The following is an 8,436-nucleotide window of genomic DNA, read 5'->3' as shown; positions in this document are numbered from 1 at the left end:
TTAATTCAGACATCAAAAAGGGATATTAACATTTAGATGAAACTTGTGGTATAATAATTTATTTCTCTTTGAAGTTTGTAGTAATGTACCTATGAACTGTTTTGAATGGTTAATTGCCTTATGCTAATGAAGGCAACTAGTTATCAGTGTATGTCTAGGAAATAGATTTACTTCAGAGCAACAGTGTACAGCACCTATTCTTCATCCAAGGAATGTCTGCTGTGATCATTTGCTGCCAAATGGCTTATCAACTGAACTTCAGCTGTAAAGAATCTTTTGGGCCTGATCCTTACTATCTCAGATCTGCTTAAACTTCAGGTCACAAGACTGAGGTCTCCAGGTCTATTATGGATTAGCCCTGCAATTCTTATGGAAGAATTTGAACAAACTCTACACGTGGACTGCCTACTGGACTATAATTTTTTTAATTAATTCCAGAAGGATTTCTGCAAATCAGTAGCCTTACTATCTCTGCTATGAAACTGACCTAAGGACTTTATTCATATCTGTATGTATAATGATCTTTCAACCATTCTTTTCTTTTTTATTAATAAATGTTAGATTAGTTAACAAGAATTGGCTGCAAGCGTGTATTTGAGATCTGAAATATTCATTGACCAGATGGGTAATATGTCCTATTTCTTGGGATTAGTAGAACTTTATATATGGTGAATAAGGTTTTCAGTAACCCTCACTACATTAGTCTTCAGAGTAGCAGCTGTGTTAGTCTGTATTCACAAAAAGAAAAGGAGTACTTGTGGCACCTTAGAGACTAACAAATTTATTAGAGCATAAGCTTTTCGTGAGCTACAGCTCACTTCATCGGATGCATTTGGTGGAAAAAACAGAGGGGAGATTGATATACACACACAGAGAACATGAAACAATGGGTTTATCATACACACTGTAAGGAGAGTGATCACTTAAGATAAGCCATCACCAGCAGCAGGTGGGGGAAAGGAGGAAAACCTTTCATGGTGACAAGCAAGATAGGTTTCAGAGTAGCAGCCGTGTTAGTCTGTATTCGCAAAAAGAAAAGGAGTACTTGTGGCACCTTAGAGACTAACAAATTTATTAGAGCATAAGCTTTCGTGAGCTACAGCATCCGATGAAGTGAGCTGTAGCTCACGAAAGCTTATGCTCTAATAAATTTGTTAGTCTCTAAGGTGCCACAAGCAAGGTAGGCTATTTCCAGCAGTTAACAAGAAAATCTGAGGAACAGTGTGGGGTGGGGTGCGGGGGGAGAAATACCATGGGGAAATAGTTTTACTTTGTGTAATGACTCATCCATTCCCAGTCTCTATTCAAGCCTAAGTTAATTGTATCCAGTTTGCAAATTAATTCCAATTCAGCAGTCTCTCGTTGGAGTCTGTTTTTGAAGCTTTTTTGTTGAAGGATAGCCACTCTTAGGTCTGTAATCTCCAACTGGTTTTTGAATGTTATAATGAGTCATTACACAAAGTAAAACTATTTCCCCATCTTATTTCTCCACCCCACCCCACCCCCCACTGTTCCTCAGATATTCTTGTTAACTGCTGGAAATAGCCTACCTTGCTTGTCACCATGAAAGGTTTTCCTTCCCCCCCCTCCCCCCCCCGCTGCTGGTGATGGCTTATCTTAAGTGATCACTCTCCTTACATTGTGTATGATAAACCCATTGTTTCATGTTCTTTGTGTGTGTATATCAATCTCCCCTCTGTTTTTTCCACCAAATGCATCCGCTGAAGTGAACTGTAGTTCACAAAAGCTTATGCTCTAATAAATTTGTTAGTCTCTAAGGTGCCACAAGTACTCCTTTTCTTTTTACATTAGTCTTGGCTATCTGGATGGGAGCCAAAGGCTGGATTGCTTAAGGGGAGCTGTATTTTAGCTTCTTGGTGACCAGTAAGGTATTACAGAAGCAGTTTGGTTACTGGCTTGGTGAAATCTAATTATAGAATAAACCACCACTCTTGGGAATTGTCTGCCCTATTCTTTGCAGTTTGCCCTGATTGAGCATTCTCAGTGTAGGCCCTGCAGCGACCACGGTCACACAAGCAATGGGCAATATACACATTCAAAAACCCTTCAATATCCAAATAGGGAAAATGCCTAACCTCATGACCAATAAATATTTACTGGATTGGGATAGGAATTGAACACTAGTCTCAGAGGCTGATCTCTGAAATCTAGCCGTGATAATATTGTCACTGCTTCATTATTGTGCAGAAGACTTGTAAGTTTATTTCTCACTTTCCCTGCTAACCATTGCGCAGAAGGATGCAAATGAGACAATAGCATGTAAATAAGTGCCATTAAACTCCATTTGTAAGGCATATGTGTAGCTATCTCAGATACTCTCAGGGATGGTGACAATTCTACCTGCTGGACTGCTGCACAAAGGTGCAAGCCAAAGGGATCTGCTGATGTGATTCGCTAAGGGCTATGCCACCCAGTTGTGGTATAAGTCACGGTAATGAGATGGAAACCCAGGAAAGAGCTCATCTCAATTGCCCACTACCAGGAATGGACATCAAACACATACCTGGGAGATGGAGCAGTCACACTAGTTAAATACAATTATGAAGGGAAAGTGTGCCCAATTAATTAGTTCAATCCGTGTTTTTATTCCTAAATTTGAAGCTCATTGGAGCAGTCAAAATTATACCTAAGCCCAAATTTGTTAAACAAGTAGTGATAGAAGGTTAACCAAGCTTTGATTCTAAGGTTATACAATTACTCATTAACTGAACAATAGCTATTGCTAAATTGAAACTACACTTCGTCTTTGCTCAAATGAAATCCAAATAATTTAATTCACATGCAAGAAAATTTAAATGCAGTTAGATCAGATGACCTTTGTGGTCCCTTCTAACCCTATGATTCTATGACATAATCAAATCAAATCAATACAACTGGGAAATGGAGACACAGATTAAAGTACAGGCTTTACGTCACACAGGAATGGAGTTGAGAGCTCCTAAATGATAGATCAATGCTTTAACCACAAGACCATCCTCCCACGCCCCCTTAGCAGCCTCTCCTCACAAACACATAAAGTGCTTCCGCCGACGTACACGGGCTGAAATTGTGGAAAAGCAGCATCACTTGCACCATAACCTCAGCTGTGCAGAACCCAATGCCATCCACAGCCTCAGAAACAACTCTGACATCATAATCAAAAAGGCTGACAAAGGAGGTGCTGTTGTCATCATGAATAGGTTGGAATATGAACAAGAGGCTACTAGGCAGCTCTCCAACACCACTTTCTACAAGCCATTACCCTCTGATCCCACTGAGGGTTACCAAAAGAAACTACAGCATTTGCTCAAGAAACTCCCTGAAAAAGCACAAGAACAAATCCGCACAGACACACCCCTGGAACCCCAACCAGGGGCATTCTATCTGCTACCCAAGATCCATAAACCTGGAAATCCTGGATGCCCCATCATCTCAGCCATTGACACCCTGACAGCAGATTGTATGTAGACTCCCTCCTCAGGCCCTACGTTACCAGCACTCCCAGCTATCTTGGAGACACCACTGACTTCCTGAGGAAACTACAATCCATCGGTGATCTTCCTAAAAACACCATCCTGGCCCAGTATGGATGTAGAAACCCTCTACACCAACATTCCACACAAAGATGGACTACAAGCCACCAGGAACAGTATCCCCGATAATGTCATGGCTAACCTGGTGGCTGAACTTCGTGACTTTGTCCTCACCCATAACTATTTCACATTTGGGGACAATGTATACCTTCAGATCAGCGGCACTGCGATGGGTACCCACATGGCCCCACAGTATGCCAACATTTTTATGGCTGATTTAGAACAACGCTTCCTCAACTCTCGTCCCCTAATGCTCCTACTCTACCTGCGCTACAATAATGACATCTTCATCATCTGGACCCATGGAAAAGAAGCCCTTGAGGAATTCCACCATGATTTCAACAATTTCCATCCCACCATCAACCTCAGCCTGGACCAGTCCACACAAGAGAGTCACTTACTGGACACTACGATGCTAATAAGCGACAGTCACATAAACACCACCGTATACCGGAAACCTACTCACCGCTATTCCTACCTACATGCCTCCAGCTTTCATCCAGATCACACCACACGATCCATTGTCTACAGCCAAGCTCTACGATATAACTGCATTTGCTCCAACCCCTCAGACAGAGACAAACACCTACAAGATCTCTATCAAGCATTCTTACAACTACAATACCCACCTGCTGAAGTGAAGAAACAGATTGACAGAGCCAGAAGAGTACCCAGAAGTCACCTACTACAGGACAGGCCCAACAAAAAAAATAACAGAATGCCACTAGCCATCACCTTCAGCCCCCAACTAAAACCTCTCCAACGCATCATCAAGGATCTACAACCTATCCTGAAGGACGAGCCATCACTCTCACAGATCTTGGGAGACAGGCCAGTCCTTGCTTACAGACAGCCCCCCAACCTGAAGCAAATACTCACCAGCAACCACACACCACACAACAGAACCACTAACCCAGGAACCTATCCTTGCAACAAAGCCCGTTGCCAACTCTGTCCACATATCTATTCAGGGGACACCATCATAGGGCCTAATCACATCAGCCACACTATCAGAGGCTCGTTCACCTGCGCATCTACCAATATGATATATGCCATCATGTGCAAGCAATGCCCCTCTGCCATGTATATTGATCAAACTGGACAGTCTCTACATAAAAGAATAAATGGACACAAATCAGACCTCAAGAATTATAACATTCAAAAACCAGTTGGAGAACACTTCATTCTCTCTGGTCACTCGATTACAGACCTAAGAGTGGCTATTCTTCAACAAAAAAACAGACTCCAGTGAGAGACTGCTGAATTGGAATTAATTTGCAAACTGGATACAATTATTTTAGGCTTGAATAGAGACTGGGAGTGGATGGGTCATTACACAAAGTAAAACAATTTCCCCATGTTATTCCACCCCCCACCCCGCCACTGTTCCGCAGATGTTCTTGTCAACTGCTGGAAATGGCCCACCTTGATTATCACCACAAAAGGTTTTCTTCCTTCCCCCCATCCTCCCTACCTGATGGTAATAGCTCATCTTAAGTGATCACTCTCCTTACAGTGTGTATGATAAACCCATTGTTTCATGTTCTCTGTGTGTGTGTGTGTGTGTGTGTGTGTGTGTATATAAATCTCCCCACTGTATTTTCCACTGAATGCATCCGATGAAGTGAGCTTTAGCTCATGAAAGCTTATGCTCAAATACATTTGTTAGTCTCTAAAATGCCACAAGTATTCCTTTTCTTTTTACCACAAAAAGGAAAACTGGGGCTTTTCTTAGTACAAAGTAAAAGCTGTTGATTCTGTCGAAGGCACCAGAAATCCAGCCGCCAGCTCAGGTCAGGAACTGACCCTGCTCTCCCACAGATGCCCTGTATGGTCTTGGTTAAGTCACTTAGTAGTTCTGTGCCTCAGTTTCCCTGCTCCCCATCTGTAATTCCTGCGTTGTAGAGGTGTTGTGAGGATAAATGTCAGACTGTGAGGCACTCAGATACTGTGGTAATGGAGGTCAAATGGTACCATAGAGAGGAATCCCATGTGTGTTTGTAAGGAGAGGCTGCTAAGGGGGCGTGGGAGGATGGTCTTGCGGTTAAAGCATTGATCTATCACTTAGGAGATCTCAACTCCATTCATGTGTGACGTAAAGCCTGTACTTTAATCTGTGTCTCCATTTCCTTACATGCAAAATAGGAATTATAATGCTAATCCAACACCCACGGTGGTTTGAGAGATTACTGCTGGTTAAAACTCAGGATTTCCACTTTGCTGGAGACTTTGAAATTTGGTTACAGTCCAAATTAGAATAACAAATATCTTCAAAAGTTCCTGCAGCCTGGAAAACTTCAGTTTTGGGAGACTTCCATTTTGGAATTCCAAAAACTTATTTTGATTTTTGTCTTTGTCTTTTTACACAACATGTGCATTACTACTATGTCATACGACATAGTTGAAATACTCTCGTTTTATCTTATCATTAAGGGCAGCTGCTACTTAGTACTAATTGAAACATTTTTATCTTCTTTTCTAGATCAAAGGGTCGTTTTGAAATGATTCTTTCCTGTGGGAAGACTAGCTGCAGCCACCATGTTTTTTAAGAAATCCTTCTGCCCTGCTCTGGTGGTGAGTATAAATCCACTAATGTTTCTGTGATGTGCTCAAGCACTCTAGAGAGAGGATGGGGTTGTGATTCAGCAATGACTGGCGCATCAGCTGCTCGTCCATTTCATGATGACTTCAAAGGCTTAAAATATCCTTTTGATAGGATTTTTCTTATTAAAATGTCAGAAGTCCTTACGTGTGTGGGGGGCATTTTGGTACCTCTAAGACATGTGTTGGACAATCAATACTGTAACAATATGGTCATGTATACCTGATCACAGGCCCCATCCAGCACCTTCATCCTTTATTGATGTGCGTCGGCTTTCATCTTTCTTTTCTTTTTTGCTTGGGAGGATTTTTGTACTCTTGGTTGCTGGAGCAAAAAGAGAAGCTACAAGGGAAAGAATTTAGATCAGGGATACGGAGGAATGCTCAGTAAGTTGGATGCTTAGCGCCTTTGAGTGTGCAAAACTGGGCTGGGAATAAACTGAGAACTGGCTTTCTCATGAGGTTTCAGCACTTCCTAGCTCAGCCAGAAACTAGAAAGGGGCCCCAACCAACCAGCCCCTCCAAACAACATACTTCAGGCTTTGAGCAGTTTTAAATCTAAACCTAGCTCCAAATTGGTGACTAGTCCTTATATCTGTTATCAGACTCATCAACCTCACTTCAGTCCAGAGGCATGTTTGGGATGTTTGTAATTCACGACTTAATAAGATGTCTTGGGCCTGTCTCTACCAGAAGCTCCTTGGAGGGGTGTGTGTGCCTGCCGCTGCCATCTACTGGGTAGAAGCAGAACTGCTCTTATGTCATAAACATGTGTCATAGGCTCTGTACTGCTAAATTAGTGCTCTCAAGGACTTCCTGCCGGATGTTCCGAGTGGCCCTAGAATGCAGCCCAGTGACAGCCACTGATCAGAGACCTGGAGTCTATTTCCCTCGCTGCAGGACACTGATACGGGTCTCACGAGGGCACAAAGGAGGAGAATAAATTGTTCCAAGCGTTCCACCTCTTAAAGCAAGCCTGCATGACAAAGGCTAATTCCTGCCATGATGTACACCCCAAATGACTCCACTATGCCCAGTGGGGCTGAGGCAGGGCAAGATTTGGCTTCTGTGTTCAAGAGCTCCCAGCCGCTGGTGCCCGAGCCTGCCAGAGTGCATTCACAGCTCGTGTTAACGATGACACCTTCCCTTTCTGGAAGGTGACACTGTAAAGCAGCCGTGAATATGTCAAACTCACTTCACACAAAAGCGCAGCTGCTGGTGGTGGAAAAGCCCTAATTTAGGTCACCTTGTGCATCTCCTCTGGCTGGCGCAGGACTATTCCTGAGGGGGTATCCCACGGCACTTGACCCTTTCAGTTTTAATTCCCAAGGAATAAATATATATAAAGACTTTACAATGCATTTTTGGCTCTCTTTATTCCTTTGAGTCATTTTTAACCTCAGGCTAATTCAGCTGGAAATATTAATAACCAAATAAGGACACCAGCTCCTTGTAATGAAGCGAAAAGGCCACTTCTGTTCAAATCGCACAACTCTTTCATTTTGTTCTCATCTAGGAACGTCTCCTCTCTTTAATTATTCAGCGGGCTTTTATATTCCTCTTACATCCATTCCCTGTTCTCTTGCCTTTGTCTCTCTGCTGTGCTGTCTGATCTCTGACATGTCCCCTATTACACACGCCCCTGTGAAGTGGCACAGAGCTGGATGACTTTGCCTGACCTGTGTATCAGCTCATCCCTCGATGGGCAGCTATAAGCCGAACTAGTGAGCATGGGATTTTTAGAGTTGATTTGGAAAGTTTCAGCTGGTGAATTGATGGTTTCCTCTGCAATTGCTGATTGTGGTGGGTTGTTTGAGACTTGGTGGGGTGGGGGAATGGGTGTGTTGCAGTGACTGAGGGTTGAGGAATAGAGTGAATAAATATGGGCAAATCCACTACATGGGATGTGCATATTCAGGATAGCCATTTATGAATGTTAAAGGTCAGACCCTGGTTGGCCCTGCAGTCCCTTTGTGCGAACTTTTTGGTGCAAGGTCCATGGGAAGTGCAACACTCAGCACAGCTCCACGAGCCCCAGTGAGGCTGCAGCTGGCTGGGTCAGGTGCATGGCAGCCCTCCTTGCCTCAAGCTCTGGCTGGCATTGTGGGGAGTGTCTCTAAAACTAAACTGGCTCTTTATTAAGAGAACTATTTACAGAGGTGCTGCCACTGCAGCCAGAATTCCAGCCATGTGCACACAGACTGACTTTCTGGTGCCTCCTCCAAACTCTTTCCTCCTGCAA

The 8,436-nt window shown here is 43.2% G+C and overlaps 1 long non-coding RNA gene across 1 annotated transcript; it reads left to right on the top strand.

Moving 5' to 3' along the window:
* Nucleotides 1-261: 261 nt before the first annotated feature.
* On the top strand, nt 262-7,472 carry LOC119861807. Its single transcript, XR_005295033.2, has 3 exons — nt 262-508; nt 6,076-6,167; nt 6,800-7,472. It is a non-coding gene; the product is annotated as an uncharacterized LOC119861807 (long non-coding RNA).
* The last annotated feature ends 964 nt before the right edge of the window (nt 7,473-8,436 follow it).

The sequence above is a fragment of the Dermochelys coriacea genome, chromosome 9 (assembly GCF_009764565.3).
Source record: "Dermochelys coriacea isolate rDerCor1 chromosome 9, rDerCor1.pri.v4, whole genome shotgun sequence".
NCBI lineage: Eukaryota > Metazoa > Chordata > Testudines > Dermochelyidae > Dermochelys > Dermochelys coriacea.
The sequence above is the reverse complement of the archived record's forward strand: the minus strand, read 5'-3'. Positions and strand labels throughout refer to the sequence as shown.